The following is a 24,027-nucleotide window of genomic DNA, read 5'->3' as shown; positions in this document are numbered from 1 at the left end:
ACACCCCACCTACTACGTCTCTACCAGTGAAACTCACTCAGAAGAGTCATCAATATGTGAGCATCTAAACGCCATGCAGGAACACGGTGCTGAGTGTCTCAGAACAGAATTTCTCACTTTCTTTTTAAATGTAGACTGAAATAAGGTATCAATTAAAAACGTTAAAAAGTGTAAAATTACAAAGCCAACCCCTAAGAAAGCTTCAAGAGCCTTAAGTCCCTGAAGCTAAAAGAAAAGCGCCAAGTGAAAAAGCCATCTTCTGTCACCTTCTGTCTTTGGGGCAGGGTACCTGGTTTGCGCAGGAACATGTCTTTGAAAGTATGAGCGCAAGGCTCATGCTTAGACAAGGCTAACTGTTGCGCTGCTGACAAGGTTTTGTTAAATGTAATTAAAAGAGCTGCTAAACTTGAAATAATCTAAATCACTTAAACTGAAAACGGTTCATTACAAATGAGAACAGTCCACCTGACCATCGCCAGCCCTTCCCTCATGCTGCAAAAAGTGAAGCCACTTCCCTGCAGCACAGTTTAAGACACCACCCCCTGCCAAGCTGTGCATGTACTTTCTGTAACAATAACAATATATATTCAAAATCCGTTGCCTGCTTCCAAATATACCCGGATTAGTCATATATTCCACATCAGTTTTAAGACTCAAATCAAGAAGAATGTTTCCCAGTTAGTTGCTCGATCGTTCACGCCACCCCCCTTCTTCCACAAGCAACCCACACGCACACACTCCTGCAAACAGCCTCGGCTCGCTCCCCAACTGGCAGAAGCAACCCTCAGGGGACAAGTCTTTAAACCTCCGCACTCTTTAAAATTCAACCAGCCAGCAGGTCTACAGACCAGTGTATAAACAGTACAGACAAAAAAGTCCTCCCTCAGCTTCTGTCAGAGACAAAGCAGCTCAGAGGCTGCCTGTCTCCCCCCTCAACGTATAAGCTGGGTTTACGCAGATCAATGGCTGCAGGTCCCACCTAGCTCCCAGGGCTCAGCTTCCTCCTTAATTACAGGTGCTATTCACACTCAGGTTAAAAAGAAGAGAGACAGAGAGAGCGGGAGGGAGCAATCAGATACACGCAAACAGTTCTTTGGAACCTTTAATAACGATCTTAATTGAAAACTGTACTTTTACACTTATTAGAAGTGTTCGTGAGGTCTGGTGTCTCCACCACACAGCGTTCTTGGCATCACACACGCACACACAGGCAGGCACACACACACGTATTTCTAGGTGGGCACCCACAGATTACAGGAAAGGTTTAAGACAATCCTCTTCAAGAGTTGTTTCTCCGCTTTCTACAGGCATTTTTATGAAACACCTAACTAATTTCCTTAGCCAAGAAAAATTATTTGGGTTCTCAAATCCTCTTAGTTCTCTAAAATATTTTATTGTTATTCAAAAAGAACACACTAACATGTCAAACGTTAAAAATAGGAATAACAAAAAGAGCGAAATAGAATATAAAATTATGACTAGCAAAATGCAACAACACACACGTCTGCATATGCCCTAAAAGCAACGCAGTCACTACGCAAACAAACCGCCTGGAAGCCAGGACTGATGGAGATCGCACACTGGGGGTTTCCCGCTCCTACAGCCCGTGTCTGTACGAACACGCGTGACGATCCAGTCACCCCCGCACGAGAGGGGCGCACGCTGCCAGCGTGGAGAGTGGTGTGCCGACTCTGTCCGGGGGGTCCGCAGGCAGCGCCATAAATTGATCAAATGAAAGAGGAAAGGAGCGTTCAATGATCTGCTTTAAAGAAAAAAAAGCTGAAATATGTAAAGCTTACCTCCTGATTAAAGTTCAGTAACTACAAAAGCCTTAGAATTTCTCTGAGAAAAATCTGACATGAAACGAGACGCATCACCGTTAGCATCGTCACCCGTCTTCCCTCCCCCTCGACGGCGCCCTCCCTCGCTCTGCGCTGGAACACAACGTTGTCCGCATGTCCCCCGTGTTCTCCTCTCGTCCACACTCGGCAAATGCGGCTTCCGCCTGGGCAATCTCACCCACACACATGCGTTCAACCACTGCAACCAAATTTCTCAGTCTTACGGCTGAGATCCTTCTGTGAGCCCTGGATTACACATCTAACCACCTTCCAGCACCAGTGTTCCCCAGACGCCTCAAATTCAGGATGAACACAACTGCAGCCATCCTTCAGGTTTACACTCCTCCTCTCTCCGTCTCGCCTAGCCCGGCAGCGCCGTCCAGCCCGCCGCCCACACCAAACACAGGCAGTTGTCCAGACCTCTCCCTTTCCCTGACCTGCATAATCCATCATTCATCAGGTGTTGTTCACTCGGTTTCACAACCATCTTGCCCCAGAGGTTTTCCACGGAGGGTAGAAAGAATTAGAGGGAAGATAAGAGGGTGTAAGAATCACTTGGGAGAGTTTTTCAAAAAAAAACATAGTCTGATTGCCAACACTCAGGGCATCAACTCTTTGACGTGGTTTGCATGGCTTCCGTGATGGAGGAACCCGACTAATCGTATCAGATAAGGGCGCTCAAGGTGTAACAGCAACAGCGAGTCTCTCGCTGCGGAAGGCGACTAGGTCGTCTGGCTCAGGGACTGACTAGCCCAACGTGTCTTCCAGTCCACCCTTCCCCCTGCCGTCCTGAGGGTCCTGGCTTTGTCCTCAGCCACCTCTACTCGTGGTCACAAAATGAGGTGCCAGACTCTGCTACGTCACGTGAAGACACCACGTGTCCGGTGAAGGCTCCCGGGGAGGCTTCCTCTGCTGGTGAGGCTCCCCCCCGAAGCCCCACCGGCCACCCTCTCCCTCACCCCAGTTGGCCAGAAGGCCACAGCCCCTCCCAGGCTCGTCGCTGGCCAGGGAAACAGGTCCCTGCACTCAGCTCAGCCTTAGTCTGGTTGGAGGGAAAGTCAGGATTCAAATTCAATCATTTTCCACTGAACAGGCAACTATAAAGAAGCTCGAGTGAAGTATCGTATTTTCTTTCCTAAGACTCCTCACAAAAATTTTAATTAGGTAAGAATTCAAGTTATACCAAAATTCTCAGGGGAAATCTAATACACTGGTATATAAGGACAGTTTCCAAATAAACATAATTTCATGCACTTGAATACCACTTTCAAAATTATTTTGTATAAAGGAGGTGACTTGTCAATTTTAATCTAATTTTTCACAAAGACCACAGATTTCTACAAAGATGGTCACCTAATTTTGAATGTTATCTCCCCAAATAAATGAGAATTGATTAATGCCATATGATCATTCCATCTATTTGTGCTTTACACGGGAGAAGAGTAAACTTTTTTTTTCTCAAAAGAAACATTCCCTGAGCTGCAGCCGCCTAGTGCACACCTGGACCCCGGCGGCTTAAGCCCAAGGGAGCATGGCCATCCTAGCAGGGTGATTCGATCAGGATGAACTTTATTAAAAGGTAGAGTTACATTCATACAGCAAATTACATGTGTAGCCTCTTTAAACATCATCTCATTTTCTAAAGAAGTTTTTTGAAACTTGGAGACTCTTAAATTTAGGGCTAAGGAATACCTGAGACCGCTGTGGGACGGCCCCTTGGTTTTTACTTTCCTGCACTGGTAGAAGTAGATTTCTTTCTCACCCTTCTTCCTTCGATCAGGGAAAGCACTCTATGTCTGTGAATTCTAACGCTAAAACTGCTGAGACTGTTAAATCTGATCAAGTTATTTTTCACTATCAAAAATTAATTAATTTTTATTATTGGAAGATTTAAATAGCTGCCATGAAGCAGACACATCCTGCTGTAAAAAGAACTCTACTGTGGAATATGAATTTCGAGCATTCTGGTTCTATGTATATCAGTCTTAGGTGACGAGACCTCTTAGTTGAAAAACAGTCACCTTAGTTTAATCTAATGTCAATGAAAAAGCCTAGATTCCAAGCAGGGCGGAGCGACATTACCAAATATATGCACCCTTACAATTAGATGGGTGCTTTACTTGGCAAAGAAAAGGCATGACTACATTTCCCTCAGTAAGATAAAAAGAAGAATTTAAAAGGCATGAAAGGAAAGTGTGTGTGTTTGTTTGTGTGTGTGTGTATATATATATATATGTATATATGTATATATATATATATACATGGATTTCCAGAGGTTTTTTTTGGTCAAAAATTCTATTACAAACTACCTTCAGATTTTTATCCCTAGGTTAACACTAACTTTTAATCAATGATCTGAGTAACAATTACCCAACTCTAAGAACAAGCCACTAAGAAGACGCCCCTCCTTTTCCCTAGTAACCATATAACCCCCATTCCTTTCAGACCAGTCTGCTTGGCCTCATACACCCCTATTTTCACTAGTCACATTTCCTAGGTCAGAAGAAGTATCTATATAACAAAATGGAGCATGGCCTATGGGATTTATTTCCATTATAGATACTGAGGTATTTCAAAATGAGTATCAGTCAGTTAAATCAAGATAAGGAGAATTAAGGTAAGTAGAAAATGCTTCAATTTTGAGACAGAAACAAGTTTTACATCAGTTGTCTGACGAGCTACCATGACGCCAACCCGCAGCTGGATGCTGGGGAGGGCGAAGGAAATGCATCTCCTAATTTTCAGAATTTAAGACCAGATCCGAGGAAACAGGTACGTGCCTGATGGGCACAGGCAGGCAGCAGAGGACGGGCCCTGGGGTCAGTGAGCAGCGCTCTGCAGCCACGAGGCAGCCTTCAAATCTGGCTCTGCAAGCTGCTGGCTACATGCCCCAGTTACCTCCTCTAGAAAAATGCACAAAGTTATTATCTACCTCGTAGGATTAAGTGGGGGTTTATTGGGGGATTTATATGAGGATTAAGTTAAAAATCCATGTAAAATGATTACACAATGTCAGGCACATAAACCCTCTAACAACTGTTAACTCTTATTAATTAGTTACTTGTTTTCAGAACTCTTAAGTGTCATATGAATTCAAACAAAGAAGATACTTAAGCATTCGACAAGTATTTACTGAGTAACTACAACATTTAAGGTCCTGTGTCCAATGGCCTACCTAGGCCAAAGCATTAACATACTGAGATAGAAAATGATGAAAAACATCATACTGAATAATTTATCTGCCTCCTTGGAAGACGTTTAACATACTTAGTTAATACAGGTGCATATGGATAGAGACACAGATCTGAGTATGTCCAGCTACTTCTGTTTAACCGGACACGGTAGCAGCAGACTCCGTTAACGCTGCGCATCTCTCCTGACTTCGGTGTGTACACGAGCCGATGGGGGGCTACCGCACTGGCTACTCCTTTGAATTAAAAATATATTCAAAGAGTCATGCCAACAGACATTTTTCATTTAAGGGAGGGTTTGTTAACAAAATTCCTTCTTCATGTACTTATTTATCAATCCACTTGCTAGAGATTAATCACCAGCTCTCCAGAAGGCACTGGCCAACCGACCAATGGAAGTGCGTCCTGCTGCCTCCCCTGCTCAACGTCCTGGCTGCGACACTGGCAGAGGCGCCCTCCCTCCTCCGCTGCCCTCTATTCCTGAATCATGTCTTCTACCTTCTTCAATTCTGAGTCAATCCCTCTGTGTTCTTTGTTAATCTTTACTTTGTACTTCCCCCCAGTCTTGCAGACTCTACCAGACGCTTGATTCATATTATTCCTCTCGTTCTTTACACCTACACCACGTGCAGACGATGGTATCTGCCATGATGTTCGTGTAAATATTCTCCATTCACGGGGCAAGTCACACGTTAAGGACATGAATTCTGTGTTATGGATGACAAGCAGAGATACGTGTTCTAGAGAAGTTCATTACAATTTTCCCTTTTCTTTTAAGCTGTCTTGAGCCAGTTTCGAACTATGCCTGCCCTGCTTAATTTTCCCCCAATAGTGAATCCTCTGATAAATCAGGTGGAAATCCTGCTGTTTTTCTGCTGCTTTAAGTTTCAGAGCATAAATCAGGGGCCCTACACTTTAAGGTGTTTGAAAAAATGTATCTTTAGATGGTTATTCTTTTCTGGGAGCAACAGTGCACTTACGAATTATTTCTCTATGCCTTTGAAGGCCCTTGGAGTTTATAAGATCACCTAGTAGAAATGGGAAAATGGTATCTTTTAGAAGTTTGAAAAATCATAATTGATTGTCTGTTTACCTACTCGGAGGCTTCGTCTGGGAGAATTAAATTTTAATTACACAGGTATAAAATACAGACTGTTCTCCGAGGACTATGTAATTAAAGAGGTATACAGTCTAATCAGTACTAACTCGTATTTACTTAAACTTAAAGTGAACTTACTTATGTAAGTTAATGTTTATGTAGGTTTGTGCATATTCATTTAGCAAATATTTACTGTGTGAACAGCCATCACAGACAATGACAACGTAACTCGGTAAGAGCACTGGTGGGGAAAGCGGAAAGCACCAGGGAGCCTAGAAGACAGACGCGTAAAGCGAGTTCAGGAGGGGGCCCCCGGAGGAGTGCAGTGCAGGTCCCAAGGGAGGAAGTCATAGCGACACGGAGAAACAAGGAGAGGAGAGAGGCTGGCCCGGCTGCAGCACGAGGAGAGGGAAGTACAGAGGCGGCAAGGACGGTCTGCCCATCACAGGAAGCCCAGAAAGGTCTAGAGGTGAGCAAGAGAAGTGCGGAGGCTGGGAGAGCGACGGAGAACGTGGCTGGGAGATAAGCAGGGGACGGACGACAGCACAAGACCTTTAGGCCAGTTAGGAACTTCGGACTTGATACAAAGGGCAGGGAAACCACCCCCTGGTTTACCCGGAACACCCGACACGTACCTATCATCTCACCATAATCATCAACAGCAATCCCTTCTGCTCTTGAAAGTGTCCACGTCATGACTTATGGGGACACAAATCAGAACAGTGGTATCCGCGGGCTGCGGGCACAGGAAGGAGCCAGGGAGCAGCCAGAGGGAACTTTCTGGAGTAACAGAAGCAGTCTGCATCTTTAAAGGACTGTGTGCTGCATAAGTGTATGCACCTGTCAAAACTCATTTCACTGTACACTTGAGATCTGCACTGCACCAAATATAAGTTATCAGTGAAAAAATTAATAATAAGCATCTCAGTTTGGACCATAAATCATGGTCAGCCTACCTAAGAGAATCAGGGAAGCCTTAAAGGATTTAAAGCTAAGGAGGAACATGACTGACTTGAGTTTTAGAAAGGTCATTCTGGCTATAGTGTATGGAACGGACTTTCAAAGGACAAGACTGAGGGCTGGGAAAGCAGAAGTCCTCGGCAATAATCGAGGTGAGAGGTGATGGCCTGAAATAAGATGGCTGCAGAGGCTCGCAGAGAGCGGGACACGGCTAAGAAGTAAACAGGAGGAAAGCGGAGACGTCCAGGAGGTAGCGGATAAAATGTCTGCTGTTCCAGAGAGACAAGCTGGCCCAGACGAAGACAGAGAAAGGTAACAGCACTGATTAAAAGGTACGGGAGGAGTGAGAGACATGACTGTACAGTCGTCCATTATTATGGACAACTGATATTGTTCCTCACATTTTATACCCCCCTCAACTAGCAACTTTATTATAAAATTCCCAAATTATGAAATCACTACATCTTCCCATATGATGATGAAAACATAAGCATATTTCTTTTCCTCAGGACTGGCGTCAAGACAGGTTACAGAGTGCTTGGCCACGGCCGGGGTTACCATCACAGAGCACGTTAATCAGTGAGCAGAGATCAGCCAAGCTGGAAGCGAAGTGAAAGTCCTGGCTGTTACAACTGACGCGATTGGTCAGGAGAAATGGATCTCCAGATCTCTGAGGGCGGGCTCACCTCTGGGCCCCCGCCCCCGGCCTAGCCAGCGCCTGGCACCCCCTCCCCCCGTGCCCTGAGAAACTTGGCGGAACTCATGTGCAGAGACTGTTCTCGCACCATCAGAGTCGATCTGCCTTGGTAGGCAGCTCAAGGAAACGTGATTTACGAGTCTGCATGCTTTCTTTCTGATTATCTTCTTAAATAAAGAGACGATAAAACAATTGCTTACTCTGTGCCAGGTTCTGACCTAAGCACTTTACATCTGTTATGTGGTGGTTTGGGGGGAGGAGGGTGGTAAAGAGACGGAGTAACTTGCCCAAAGTCACACAGCAGCAAATGTCAGCATCAGGAGTTGAACTCACAGCTGAAGCTTCAGCCATCATTCCCCACGCTGGGCACTTTTTTCACTGTGTTTTCATGTAGGTTCCAACATATAACCAGCAGTGCCTAAATCTGATCCTGCTTGGTCTCTATGTGGTGGATTCTGTCCACATACATGAATAGTTAAGATCATACAATTCATACTTCAGAACCAAAGTTCCACCAGGTAAATGAAAAAATGCAGCGGGCGGCAATGTGAAGAAATCCTGGGAGGAGAGATGGGGTCCTATGCAATCACAAACGTGAGCCTTACCTGCCCGAGGTCGTTCAAGGCCCTTGAAATTAAGTCCGGAGGCAAAGAAGCAATGCTGCTCGTGTGTTCGAGTGCTTATCACTACTGAAGATACTAGATTTACAGTAAAAGCAAACATCTCACTTCTTTCAAACAACAGACTTGTAAATAAGGACTTAAAGTTGATTCTCCTTCTCACAGAGGAGCAAAATACCAAGGGATTAAATCAGAAGTATATTATTTAAAATCTGAAACAAAATCATCTGTCACAAATCAGAACAAGGGACACACCAGAGCAAGTGACTGATGCTAGACTGACACAGGCAGGTGAGGTTAAACAAGGTTAGTAGTAACAGAGCTGACGATGGTGGGTGGAGAGGCTATTTAATTATCTTGGGCTCAAGAGTAGAAAGCTGCAGATTCGGCCGAAGCCGCCTCTCTGGCGGTCAGACGAAGGCACGGAAAACTGCAGCTCAGATGGTGAACGCCTGGGGTAGGGGTACCTTCAGCAAGTCCATTCATGAAGTTTGCAAGATGTTTTTATTCCCTTCAATTTAAAGCAGGAACTAAGTACTCAGTAATGAAAATAAACCTTATTCACATACAGTTAGCAAGCAGGGCTGAAAATCAAGACTCCAAGAACTCTAAATTTTTTTGTATTTTTAGGTTATCTTAAATTTTACAAGATTTTTATTTTATAAAAAATGTGCACGCCCATCATTTTTAATATGTCAAACTACAACTAAATTTATAGTCATACGTGGTCTTTTTTTTCCTTTGAATGAATGTTTCTTGAAATTCTGAACAAAATTTTTGTGGGCTATTATGCTGCAAACTTATTCTGCCCCACCCCTTATAGAATATCCACCTCCTGGAATAAAACCCTATAGCTCACACTCCCTGCTGACGTAACCTTTGGCCCCTTGCTGAGATTATAAGTAAAGGTGCCAATTTCGGTCTTAGTTCTTGTCACGCAGAACTCTTTCTATGGGAAATTCAACTGTGAACACTGGTTCTTTCACAGAGAAAGCCACCAAACATGCCTCACCAAATAGCAATGAGTTTTGATCACTCCCTCGTCTAGTCTGCTTTGGCATAAATGACCTTAAAGAGAAAACACAATTTCCTGAGTCTCTTGTAAAAGATTTTACTCAATAAACCAGAAACTATATATATGTGCACATATATACATATATATATGTATATATAGTTATTTGATAAATTTTCTCAGTTAAGGATTAATAATTATCTTAAATAAATTATCTCGTAACTTCTATTTATTCTTTACAATGTATTATCGTATTGGAATATATGGAAAATAAGGAGTAATTATAAAACACAAGACTGACATTCACTGAAGCAGACTAAGGTAAATGCTGTAAAGTAGATTCAACCTTTGGTGGGCTAAAAAGTAAAACTAAAATAATTCTTTCCGTCACTGAAAATTTTCTTGCAGGTCTGACAAACATTCTGCAAGTCCATCACCTGCTGCTGCCGAGTCTTCTCGGCCTTGTTAGTGTCATCCAGTCTTTACCATCCTCGACTTTTCTGCAACGTGTATCACTTCTTCATTCAACATGTGCTTATTCAGTGTCTACGAGGTATGAGACACTTGGGATTGAAAGGGGACAGCGATCTGCCTCTTGACCTGAGGACGCTAAGGGTCCGCTTACGAGCACCTGCCCTAGGGGTCCGTATCCAACCCGTCCAGCGCACTCCTAACCTCCTCGTTTCTTTGCAGGCGACTTCACACCGCCTTCCCCATTGGTGTTCCCAGGGTTCTGTCTTCAGCCCCCATCTCTCCACGGGGAGTCCAGTCTCTCTGCCTCACATGATGGACAAAAGCCTGGACTTTTCTGGCCCGAAGGCAAGGTTCAGAACCCAGGTCAGATACCAAACAGCCGTGGGAAGCCACACTGTCATCCTCTCCTGACTCCAGTCGGAACCTTCCTGCTACTTAGAAGACATCCCTACCAGAGCACCTGGCATATCCAAAACCGAAAACAAAACACCCCTCAAAACATGATCTTCCTCCCAAACGCCAGATTCCTAAGCTTTCATGCTCGCTCTTTTCCAGCCTAACTTTTTCCAACCTTTAGCATCAGGTAACAACCTTTCCTTCAATGCACATAAGCACATCAGAAACTAGTTAAAACCACACGGACCTGTGTCTGCATTAGCAAAAATGACCACTAGACTGCATTGTTGTCTTTTGTGATCAGCTAGGCTAAGCATAAAGATACATGTTACCATTTAGTAGGAGCTTACCCAGACAAACTGCAACATTACCACTTGTCCAGAAAAATATATAGGAATACATGTGTAACCATGTATTTGAAAAACTAAGTTATAAAAGTAATAAAAAACCCTTCATATTTTAGATATAATATCCAGCATTATATTTAGTTAAAATACTTAATATATAACAACCTTGAAGTTAATCTTTGAAATTAGGTCTATTCAAAGGCCAAACATTAATCAAATGTTGTTTACTACTTGAAACATTTCTATGAAATAGCATACTTAACATTATGTCTTTAAGACTTAAAAAGTCTAACATATGCAAAGTCTATTAAAATGCACATAATTTATCTCACTCAAAATGAAAATATATCTAATAAATAATACCATTCATCTGGCCTTTTTTGGCTCCCCCTTAACACACAAATGCATTCCTCTTCTCCAAAACATAGCAGCTGGGAATGAAAGGAAAGACTTCAAGTGATCATTTTCACATCATATTCTATCATCTTTTCTTCAGTTTCCCCAGCTTTTCTCTGAGCCCCATTCTTACACAAGGGGTCTCTTTTTAGATCAATCCATATTTCCATAATCCACACTGCTGTTTCCTCCTCCTCTCCCCAGGGTGGACCCACCCCCACATCCAGGACTATGGCTTACAACTGTCATTAAGCCTTGTAACAATAACAAGACAACAAAAGAACGGGTGGGGATGAGGCTGGCTGGCACCATATGCTGATCAAGTTCAACATTTCCAGCTAATAGAGGGTATTTTTTAAACTTCAAAACTTTAACAGCAAAGTGCCTTCGTATCTAGTTATCTTCCCCAATTGTATTTCAAGCTTCAATTGTAAACATCAGTAAACAATCCGGCAATGTTACTTTAAAAGAGCTTATCTATTAATTACATACTGAGAGGAGAGGAAAATGGAAATCATCAAACAAAAAGGTAAGGTGACGACAATTTATGGTTAGTTACTGATTTTTATAACCCACAAGTCTCATCCAACTACCACTCTTCCTAAAAAAGAAATTTCCCTGACAGGCATTTTTTAAAGCACTATACAGTTACAGTGATCAAGATTACTTCAAAGTCACATATTCCATGTAAATTAATATTGATTTTATATCAATTTGAAAGATTTTAATTACTCTCCCAAGTAATATCTAAAAATATGCTATTTTGTTTCCATCCTTAGTTTCATAGTTAACTAATTTTAACTTTTTAAGCTAAAAATGAAAAAAACAATTTTTGAAATATAACATTTTGAACTAGTAGAGAGACTATGTTAAATTTACTTTTTCCTCCTGATTTCAGGAGAATTGCTTCTGATTCACCACCTTGAAAAAATAGTTTATTCCTTAACTCTGTTTCTCTCAAAGTCCTTTACAGGACTGAACTACAAATTTACTTTTGTCGAATGTTTACTGTTCAATTAAAAGTCAGTCTTTGTGAAACCACATGTATCTCTCTCAGTCTGCATCATCTATTATTTTTAATTTCCATAGGTTGCTGAATAATGTCAGACCTTCCAGGACTGGTCTGAATCATTTGCATGGTTAGAATATAATAATTTCAGGGTCATAAAAATAAATATAAAATCCTTCACTTTTAAGAATTCATTAAAGTAAAACCTGTTCAACCTTCAGCAGAAAAATAAGGTCACTTTTTCCAGGGGCTTTCAAATTTTGTTTTCTAAAATACATGCAAAAACCTTTTCAACAGGAGTTTGCTGGTTCTATTTTCCAATAAACACCTCAGCTATAAAGAAAAGTTTCTAAAACATCACTATGTTTTTCCAAATTAGTTTCTCTGTTTGCAATGAAATTTTTACATTTTCACAGCAGAAAATATAAGACAAGCATGCAAGTGAAACAGGAATGCGACCACACTTTGTCTTGAGCTCTCTAGCACTGCATTGACAACAGAAATGAATCTTGCCTATGTGAAGAAAGATAGACAGACAAAATCATGACGATGATCTTGGATTTAATTTTAAGGATTTACCCACATGCTTGCCATTTATACTATTCTGACTCTTCTTTTTTAGACACAGAATGTACAAAAAAGATAATGCTATATGTATATCGACAAAGCAAGCTGATAAGAAATAATTGATGCTTTAGGGTTATTTAGATAGATCACTGATAAAATGTTTAGAATATGAAATGAAGTATGCTGTCATGATACAATTATAATTCTCTTAAATCAGCACTGTCTCTTTATAAAAATTAATTTCATTAAAAGTAAGAAATCAATTTGTCTCAGAAATGTATGTTCATATATAATGTATATACTCATAGTGAAATAACAATTAACCGTCACACATGAAAAACTGGTTCAAGACAATTCATTCTTTCCACTTGGAAAAACAGTCATTGGTACAGAATGCAACTACATTTTTTTCTATGTCTGAGATGATCAACTAATAGTTAAAAATGACAGAATCAAATCCAAAGTAGCAAAAAAAAAAATTTGGTTTTTTAAAATAGCTAATTTATTTATTTTGAAAGTATTTAGATTTAATAAATTATTTCCAAATAATTTAGATTTGATGACTGATGCAAGAAGCAGAATTACAAAACGCCCAGCAATCAATCCACCTCAACTTCAAATATGAAAGACTTTATTCACTTTGACCAAACCTCTTTAAAATTATTAAAAGAAGAAAAATATTTTTTGAAGTGATGGATGTATAAAAAATTTTTAATAAGGAACATTCTTCCTAAACCATGCAGACCATGCTGAACGTGAGAAGTTCTCAGTGCTGAGTATGTGTGTTTCAGAATCAGCCAACTAGCTAGCTGGCTGCAGTTACAAAAGGCCAGTGAAGACAAAGCTGAAGGATACGATTGAAAATGTGTTTCTATTGTTGCATAATGCAAAGTTTCTTCCTATTATTCATTCAGAAGTGTAATTCAAACTGGTAACAGTTTCAATTAGACCAAGTTTTCTTAATTAGTTTCTACTAAGATTTTGCCTAATTAATGGAATTTTTATTATGGTTGTAATTAAAAAATAATGATGTAGATTTGGGAGTTTGAGATTTACAAATGTTTGCCATTATATATAAAAATAGATTTTTAAAAAATTTCTTCTGTACAGCACAGGGAACTATGTTCAATATCTTGTAATAATCTTTAATGAAAAAATATGAAAACGAATATATGTGTGTATATGCATGACTGGGACACTGTGCTGCACACCAGAAATCGACACATTGTAAATGACTAGACATCAATTTTTAAAAATGCTGTAACATGTGCATGTTTCTCAAAACATTTCTAAAGGCATCTTTATCACCCAGCGTGGGAGCACACACTAGTGTGCCAACATATACTGGTTTTTAGTTGTTTACCCCCCTCTACAGAAACATGAGAGAGAGAGAACACACAAGTCAGGCCTCGTCACGAACAGTCACGGACCGACTAAACCTTTATGCTGCCGGGCCTCTGCTGAGCCACATCTTTTCACTCATATTTTGATGAAGTCCTATTATATTGTTATAACACTAGTCTGATATCCTTCTAAATTTAATATTCCATGTCCTCTTATAATCTATTCCACTTAGCAGATTATCCTGCTCCTATTTTTCCAAGAAGGTTAAAATAATCCATCATGCGTTTATTCAACTTCCTTTGACCCAGCACTCAGTCATCTGGTCATTTAAACCCTTTTATCCAGACCTTATTAGGTACCAGCCGCTGGGCAAGACTTGGTGATTGGAAAATGAGAAGACTCCGCCCCTCTTCCTTCAAGATACACACATGCAGAGTAAGGGAGAGATGGACATTCTAAAAAAAAAAGAAAAGGAAAGAAAGAAAGGAAGGAAGGAAGGAAGGAAGGAAACTGAAATATAGAGTTAAACCCAAGAGGCTATACTGCAGTACAGACAGGTTGCTTTGGAGGTCAGGAAAGCCTTCAATGAAGAATTAATTTTTAAGCTAAGGTTTAAAAATAAGTAGAACTGGACCACAAAAAAAAAAAAGAAGAAGAAGAAGGAAAGAAAAAAGAAAAAGAATGGAAATGGGCAGTGAAAACAGAAATGCTACCAAAAAAAAAAAAAAAAGGGGGGGGGGGACCTGGGGAAAAACAGGGCAGGGCAGGAAGGGAACTTGACCACCACCTCTGGTTTGCTGAATGCCTGCCCAAGTTTGATGGAACAGAGCATATAACTGACAGAATTCAAACTCCAATTTATATTATCAAAAAATGTCTTTTATTTAAGGCAAGAAATAAAATTAAAGTCTCTAGCTATCACTCTGCTTCTATTTCAGATCACAAAGTAATTTCATCATTGTGCTCTTCTAACACAACAGGGCATGATAATCAGTCACTCTAACTGTATGTGAGTATCCTTCACTCTTACCCTGAAGGACGACCGACTTCAGGAACACAGCCAGGGGTCCACGAACAAGGCTCACAGATCCCCTTCCGTGCACTCCTCCCGACCAGAATGCAGGCAAACATGCAGCCAACACCACAACGACAGTCTCTTCCCAAACAGCCTTCCAGCGCTGGCTTAGACATCTGTAAATGGCTTTCTTTTCAGTGGCACCCTCAACACTGGCCTCCGATGACCCTGAATCCCAGGAATAATCAATGAAGATCCACACCCTTCGAGTACAACAATTCAACGGTCATTGTTGCGTATGTACCAACTTCAATTCTTGGGGAAGCAACAGACGGTGATGAAGACAGGACGGACGGCAGAGGCTCTGGGATAAATGTGCCTCACTCACATCCCATGGCCCCTTTCTCACAGGTCATGCCAGCGTAAGAATGACAATCACGAAGAGCTAGGAAACAAAGATACTTGTAACTCAGTCTTCCTGGAAGAGTATCGTTCTCTATCAGTCAAGCCCCGGCCATCTGTTCCTCCTTCTCTCCGTTAATCTTACAGGGGGAGGCACACCTACCACCACTGTCCAGAGCTAAACCCTCCACTCGCGGTTATGAAGCAATCTCACCTGAACGGTTACAGCACACGCAGTGCCCTGTGATTAATCTGTCTCCCCTACTGGACCAGGCGGTCTTCCTAAGCGGGCAACTTTTTATATTTACCTTTATTCATCCAGTGTTAGAAAAAAATAATGCATAATGTGTATTCACTTACTTATCCTCTTTCCATCTCTGCTAATTCTTGCTGTAGAAATTAGTTCTCATTTCTATCTTCAATCTTTCTTTTAAAGTGACTTTTTGCTATCCTATATAAACATGGTCTTCCCTCCTCAAGCCTTTTTACTCTTGAAGCTACCAAAAGTACACTAAATATTGCCACCATAATGAAAATTAGTCTGAACTAACCACTTCCTCTTGCTCTCTAACCACTCACCTCTTAGCTTACTTAAATGTCCGATGTCTTCCCTCTCAGCACGTCAGGCTGCACTGCTAGTGACTTTCCTGGCACGTGCTACACCTGGCCTTCCGTCAGGATTACATGTAGAAGCAACATGTAATAGGATAAGCAACCATTGGCTCCTGTATCCCCCATTCACAGAGGAGAAAACTGAAATTCAGAGAGCAAAAATGACTTCCTTAAACTCCGAAATTCAAGTTAGAAGCAGAGACAGGACACCTGCTCACTTCTGATCCCCAGATCATTTTCCTTCTCCTAGTAAGACTCCCAGACAGTAAGGACCACGCGTCTCCCTGTCTGCAGCCTTATGTCGCCAGACCAGTACCTTGCAAAAAAAGTATTCGATAAATAATTTTAAGGCAGCCTTAGGTTCATGCTAATTGCCTAGGTGAAGTTCATTTGTTCAATATCTGGCAAAATTTTCATCTCTGATATCATAAGAGTAACAACCAAAAACATAACTAAAAAAGCCTTGTGCAACACAGCATTACTTTCAAAAATATATCTTTCAGCTTCTACATATCTATCTGTTCACTATATACATACACATGTGTGTATATGTATGTATACATACATACACATACATATAGACATATACCTAACACCACCAAAATTTTTGGTATCTGTGAGTCTATATGTCTATAATTCGGAAAGGTCTCTGCTCTTATCGAATTAGTGTGAAATTATTCTGTCTCTGGAGAATACCAATAAACTAGATTATAAAGTCTCATGAATTAAACTCCTGCACACGGATGTTCATAGCAGCTTTATTCATAACTGTCAAAACTTGGAAGCCATCAAGATGTCCTTCTGTAGGTAAATGGATAAATGAACTGCGGTACTTACAGGCAATGGAATATTACCCAGTACGAAAAAGAAATAAGCTACCAAGCCATAAAAACATGGAGAAAACTTAAATGCGCATTATCAAATCAAAGAAGCCAATCTGGGAAGTCCATATACTGTATGATTATGATGTTCTGGAAAAGACAAAAGTATAGAGACAATAAAAAGACAACAGGTTGCCAGGGATGGGGATGGCAGGGAAGAACAAACAGGCAGAGCACAGCAAGGTTCCAGGGCAGTGAGAGCATGTGTGTGATATTATGATGATGGATACGTGTCATCACACATCTGTCAACCCACAGAATGTCCGACAGCAAGAGGGAACCTCAGGTAAACGATGGCCTTTGGGTCGTGATGCTGTGTCCGTGTAGGTCTGTCCCTGGTGAAGGCGGCACCGCTCCGGCAAACGATGCTGATGCTGGAGGAGGCTGTGCAAGGGCGGGGGCACGGGACCTAGGAAACCACTACATCTTCCTCTCTGTTTGCTGTGAACCTTAAACTGCTCTGAAAAATAAAGTACTTCCAAATAATTTTTAAATAAATTAAAGGAGCTCTGTCCTGATTGGTCTATAGAGAGAAATCTACATAAACTGATTATTCCTAAAAATCCTATAAAATAAGAAAATTGAACTTCTATTACTTCAAGTGTGCTAGACTTCAAAAAAATTCTTAGAGAATTAAAATTCACATATTAAGGTAAATCTTTGGCAAACATCTAGTTTTATCATTAGTTGAATAAATACAGCTGTGACTTCTTTGACTTACGAGTGTTAAGTATAATGTAAGCATACACTCATCCTATTTGGGTTTGTTTTTCCTAAATGTATACAGGTTTACTGAACTACAAGCTAACACAGCATATGATTTAAGGGTATAAAAAATGTACATTTCTAGTCAATCAAAATGTATCATTATCCTGATGAACTTCATTTCAACAGTAATTGTATTTTATAATATATCTGCTTAAGCATAATTTCCACAATCTTTAGGTAACCAAAATATTGAACTGACATTGAGCTAATGTACACTCATTGTATTATACATTGTACTACTAACCTACATAATTTCTAAGACAGGACACTAATACACTGGCTACTAAGCATAATTAAGTTTACATACTTCTTATTTTTGTGTGCTATAAAAAGGCTGTATCTTTGGGTCATGATAATGAACCTATTCATTTTTGCCACTTTACAAAGATGTAAAGGGGGCAAGGGGGCTTTAGAAAGTGGTACTATGGGTATCGTGAGGTCTGGCAGGACACAGGTGCTCAGTTATCCACCTTGCAAGTGTTTGCTTTTTTTTTTTCCTTTTCCTATGAAACAGAAGTTAGTTACTTAGGTTAAAAATTACCATTAATATGAGAGGTTAAGACTACACGAGGACCAGCAATGCCTGATAAATATAACTGTGCAAATGTTTTTGTTTTCAAAGAATAGTTTGACCCTAAAACAGCGATTCTTGGGCTTTTATACTTTGTTTTTTTACCTCTATATTCTTGGGACTTTTTGAGGACAGTGAAGAGCCACTGTTTACATAACAACTATTGAAATGTACTGTATTAGAAATCAAAACTGATAAATTTTTAAAAGACACGTGAGTTCACGTGAGGACAGCAGTCATGGATCCCTGCATGCCAACACAAGCACCACGCATGCGATGGTGATGGTGACGACGAAATCAGTGTGACCGTGCAGATCTCCGCAATAGGTCCTAAAGCGTCAAGATAAGTGTTAGAGCATCAGTGTGCAATGAATACAACTTAAAACGTTTGCTAATCCCTGGCTTTGAAAAGTGTCAAGCTCACTCAGTTCTGATGGACTTGCTGCCCTGGATACTGGTCAGCGCCTGTGCCTCCAACAGGAGAGATCATTCTCACCTTCATGCGCCCCCAAGGTGCCCAAAATTCCGTCCTCGCAGGATAATTTTTTGCGCTTGAAACTGACTTTATTACGTCTTTTATTATTTACGGAGGAGGAGGAGTACAGGAGTTCCTCATTTACGGAAGCAGCCTTCCATCGGGTTACCGTCTAGATTTACTGTTCAGTATTGTATTGGCACTTTGATTAAACAGATAACCACGTGTGGCTCACAGGCACCTATGGACCCCATTTTCATCAGACAGATAAATCTTCCAACTTTTAAAATCTTGCCTTCCCAAACTCAGATTCCAAATACAGAAAAAAATCAAAAACTTGCAGAGTATGTTTTACAACCAAAACTACCTTGGAGATTTTCTACAGGTTCCCTGAAAATTGCAGGGATGTGTCCTCTTAACTTACAAGATGCTAGAAGTAATTTGGTCTGTTTGGTATGTTGTTATTATTATAAGAGTTGTTCAATATAATAATAATTACTATTATACAAAAAGCTAGCAAATCACAAGAGACTGGGTTAAATCTGTACATGTAAATTTTATGAATATGAACATTTCTGAAGTCATATGTTTTATAGGACATTCCTAGAGACATGCCAATGCCCTGAGTCTCCAGAATGTTTTCCTCTCCAGAAAATGAGGGTCAAAACTCTCATGAAACAGTTCTGTTGAGTTTTCCTGCATTTGTCAGAGCCCGGCAGTGCTCTGCCTCGTGACATTAGGAAACAGTAGTGTGGTATCGCCAGTTATAATTTCAATTACTATTTTCAACATTCACCTGGCCATAATCTTACTTCTTTATTTTAAATTCCTTGCATCTTCTAGGTTCTCAACTGGGGATACACCTCAGACACACCCTTGAAGTTTTAGAAAAATACATTTGCCCAGGCCCAAGTCCAGATACACGAAATCTGCTTACTTGATATTCTGGGCATCTGCTTGCTATACTGTGCTGATTACTGCATGTTGTATCTCAAGACCTTCCCTCCATAAAAATTCTGTCCACTTATTTTCATAAATCAGACATAACCTTAACTGGCTCGTCTGAAAACAGGGTTATTACTCACTGTTCTTACAGACATCTTGTTTGAACATCTTTATCATCTGTCCATGGTTTTTCCATCTAAAAACTAAGCAAATGGACTTGATGATTTCTGTGTCGGTTCCATGGTCTTACGGCTCAGAGACGTCCTGAAAATACTTCTTCTGCTATTACAGGCAAGCAATATTTGCCACCCCAAAATGTGTCTCTTTGGCATGAGGATGTATTTAGGCTGATTATTTTTAAGAAACCAAGACAGGAAGTTTTTCTCGACCCTCCTCTGTATCTGCCTAAAGGAATTTAGACAGAGGGCCTGCTCCCAGAAGACAGCTACGGCCAGAGACATCTGCAAAGAGTACCTGCCAGGTGTAGGGGGAAAACCAGGCAGGGCCTGGACATCAGAGGCACTCTGTGCCCCCTTGTCCTGCCTGGCCCAGCAAGCATCTGTTTACCAAACATTTGCTGTTCTGTCTCCATGCGAATTGCTTTCCTCCTCTTTGAGGTCCCAAACCACTACCCTCAACATCCTCTTTTCCTCTTTGTCTTCAGCTGAAGATGGTGGGTGAGGGCTTCAGCCGTTCTGGCCACTTACCAGTTTTCCTGGGTCCCTCCCATAGTATTAAACTTTGGTTTGATTTTCTCCTGTTGGTCTGTCTCATGTCAATGTAATTCTTAGACCAGCCAGAAGAACTTAGGGGGTAGAGGAAAGTTTCCTCCTTCCTGACACTATAGAATTATAAATCTTCCTGGAAGTCTATAAAGCAGTGAAATTCTCAAACTTGTTACTGAACTATAAAAGCAACAGTCTACATAAAGCAGTTTCATCTAGTCCTCATCACAAATTAATAAACATTCATGGCCTTACAACATAGCAATAAAACGACTGGCTCACATTTGTGGAGTGCTTTCTGTGCAGCAGGTGCTACACTCTATGGACTTGAGAGCATTCGTTCTGATCCTAATTTTGTCGGATTAGTAAAATCAGCCCTATTTTGCAAATGAGGAATTAAGAGAGATTCAGTATCTTGCCGTAAGCAACACTTCAGTCTGTAAATACAGAGCTATGACTCAAACAGACATGTCTGATCCCAGAATTTATAAGATTTTATTTCTGACCACTCTCTAAAAGTATATTACGCTCACAAAGATTGACTCCTCTCCCTCAAGAAACACAGACCAACCATGGCCTTAAAAGGCCAAAGGCATATGCAAGCATCAACGCTCCAGAAAAGCGAACCGTGAAAATGACAAGTAGAAAGTAGGAGGAAAGCTAAGTGTTGTGAAAAATGGTCTCAAGCTATTAAGTACAAATGTGAACAGGAAAATGAGAGCAATGGACAGCTGAGCTTGACAGCCCCAAAAAGAAACAAAATCACTCACTTTGTATAGAAGTGGTGACCCTCTCACAAATGTAATAGGAGATATTGCCATTATCAGTGTCATGGAAGGGAAGATTTGTTCTGCGTTAATCCTCTCAGCCACAGCCCTCAATGCATTTGCAAAACATAAATCTGACATCAGCTAAATCTGTTTGGAAATCTCAAATGCAGTCACACCTTTGTATTTTCTAGGGTTGCAAACACTCTCCTCTCTTCCTCACTCCCCAAAGCCCCCTTCCATCACTTGCGCGGAAGATAACTCACAATTTCTTGAAACTCAGAGAGAAACTCACCCTCTCTTCTTTACCCTTCTCAACCCCATGCCCCCTGAAACACCTTTACATGCAATCTCTTTCCCTCCTTTACACTTGTAAAAAAAATAATCAACAGAAACAGCCACCAAATCGAGCTAAGAGACCAGAAGGGGGAGCTCTCACGCCCCGCAGCCACAGCCGAGCCCAAGGACGTGGCCAACACGAAGCCAGGGCTCTTTGTTTACACAGCCCTCCCGACTTCCTCTTCTCCTCCAGGAAAGTGTTCCTCCCTTGCCCTGTGGGACCTGCACTTGGCCTGTCCTGGCTGCAGACTCCAAGCTGCAATTCTCTGCTGATCCTGAATACGCCCGCCTTTGCTGCGGAAACGTGTGCCAGTCTGTCCAGGTGGGCACACGCACCCCCTTCTCACTCCTAATGGAACCAACTCTTCCAGATCCTTCTCCTTCCTCAGCTGAACTACTGACTAATGCCCTTGCCTCCAGTTTCTCCCACAATCAGTCCACAATGGAATCACTTCCAAATTAACACTCCTTACACACTTATTTTGTTACATCACAGTCTCCTTGAGTCCATTTGAAGGACCAGCTCTTAGCAAGGCCTTTAATTGTTGCCAAGACCCGGCCCGATTAGCATTTATAGTTTCGTCTCTTACTCTCCTACACAAAAATCTCTGCTGTACCAAAAAAACAAACAATGACAGCTCCTGAAATGTGACCTGGGCTGTCCCACTGGCTCCTCCACTGCCAAAAGAAGGAAAAGCCCCGCAGAGCAGCACATGATGAACCAGTGCCCGTGGCGGGCCACGCTCCACGCGGCAGAACCAAGGAGGAAAACGGGCTGGTATTATTTCTTTGCATTAAACAATAAAATACACTGCTTTCAAACTGTAAGGATACTGTGGGGAAAAAACATCATAAACTTTTTTTAAAAAGAGCTAAAATAAGTGTGTTGGGTTTGGCTCAGCATTCCAAGCAGAAAGAACAATGTAGCTTGCTTGTTAATAGCACATGCTTCTGAGTTAGACAAACTTGCCTTCAGACCCTCGCTCTGCCCCTTCTAAGCAGGGCGATACCTGAACAGTTTCTAACTCGAGCCTCAGTGTGGGGGATGACGCTGTCTCCTAGCAGCACGGGGGAGACGTGAAGACAAAGCACCACAGAAGCAGCTGGTAAGGTGCCTGGTGCGTGCAGGAAAGAGCTAAACGAAGAGCTGTGGTAGGATTACTGCTGAAGCAGCCTCAGATCTAGTGAAAAGGCTGCTTAGGAAGAGGCAGACAATTAGCACAGGAAGCAGTAAAAGATGAGGAGGGTGCGAAATACACACAGGGTGCTCGTGTCATCCGTAGGGTCAGAAGCGTCACCAGAAAGCATACAGCAGAACCACTCCGCAGGGCCCTGGCCAGACGAGCACGTGAAGCTGGTTTCTTTAGCTATAAAATGAAGAAGTTGGACAAAATGGTATCTCAAGCTTCTTCTAGCTCTAACCTTCAAAAGGACCATGAGAACTGCTGTGAACTGGAATCCTGGGGTTAGGAACACCACCGCCACGACACAGCTGACCACCTTTGTAGCTCACTAAGGCTGTGAGGGCTTATTCATGTTCCACTGACCTCACAAGTCTGGGAAACAAAGCAATAGCTAAGAAATTCCTATCACCAGTTTATCACTCACAAAGAGGAACAGCAATAGTCTCACTGAAAAATTTACTGCAGCAGAGACCTCGACAAGGACACTAGCACCATTATGCGAACCCAGAGTCAGGAGCCTCAGACCCCCTGGGAATTCTCAGAGGAAGCTGAAGAGGTAGAAATCACCAAAATAATTATAATAATAATAAATCTGGACAGGAGGTTAGACAAGAGAGAATTGGTAACACCAACAGAGGAACAGCATTTCAAACGGTAAAATGAGTCAGTAAGGCTCTAACTTCACCTGACTGGGGAACAAACCCAATTAAGCCTCCCACGTACAAATCACACCTTCCTGTAGGGACTTGGTTTACATACTTAAGACATGTATAAACCTATTCTTTCTCTAAATGGCTAAAGCAAGCTAAGAGCACGTACTCTCTTCTTATGTGAAACGACAGTCAAGGATTGCACTAGATCTAATTAATACTTAACATGCTCCTTTAACTCACTTTTACAGTGAAATTTCCTAATCTTATATACTGATTTTCATGAGTAGAAACTTAACTCTTCCACGGCGAAATCACATGTGTCTGTACATTTATTTCTGAATGAACTGCTTTAAATGAATGCTTTTATCAGCTTTCATTTTTGTAAATTATGATAATCATATCTGTGAACTTAAAGTTTGTAATGTTATCATTTTATAATTTTAACAGTGACAAGATTGTTTTATTCCATTTCTTTGCAGATAAAAAAAGATATCCAGAAAAAGTGCTTATTTATACAATAATTTAAATTTGTACCATTAACTATATAATTCACTTCAAAATGATAAATCCATAACGTAAATTATAAAAGTTTTTCTATTGACATATATATCAAGTCAAAATAACTCATTTCAGTCATACCAAATACTTAAAGAACTAGAGAAGAACATAATTTAAAATGCAAATACAGTAAATTTATTCCAAAGTCTCCCATTTTAAGAAAATAAGCTACAGACAAG

General features: G+C 41.0%; 1 protein-coding gene across 4 annotated transcripts in view; it reads right to left on the bottom strand.

Moving 5' to 3' along the window:
* DENND1B (DENN domain containing 1B) overlaps positions 1 to 24,027 on the bottom strand; it is a 213,106-nt gene that overhangs the window by 126,681 nt on the left and 62,398 nt on the right. The window lies entirely within an intron of this gene.

Source organism: Camelus bactrianus, chromosome 23 (assembly GCF_048773025.1).
Source record: "Camelus bactrianus isolate YW-2024 breed Bactrian camel chromosome 23, ASM4877302v1, whole genome shotgun sequence".
NCBI classification, from domain to species: domain Eukaryota; kingdom Metazoa; phylum Chordata; class Mammalia; order Artiodactyla; family Camelidae; genus Camelus; species Camelus bactrianus.
The sequence above is the reverse complement of the archived record's forward strand: the minus strand, read 5'-3'. Positions and strand labels throughout refer to the sequence as shown.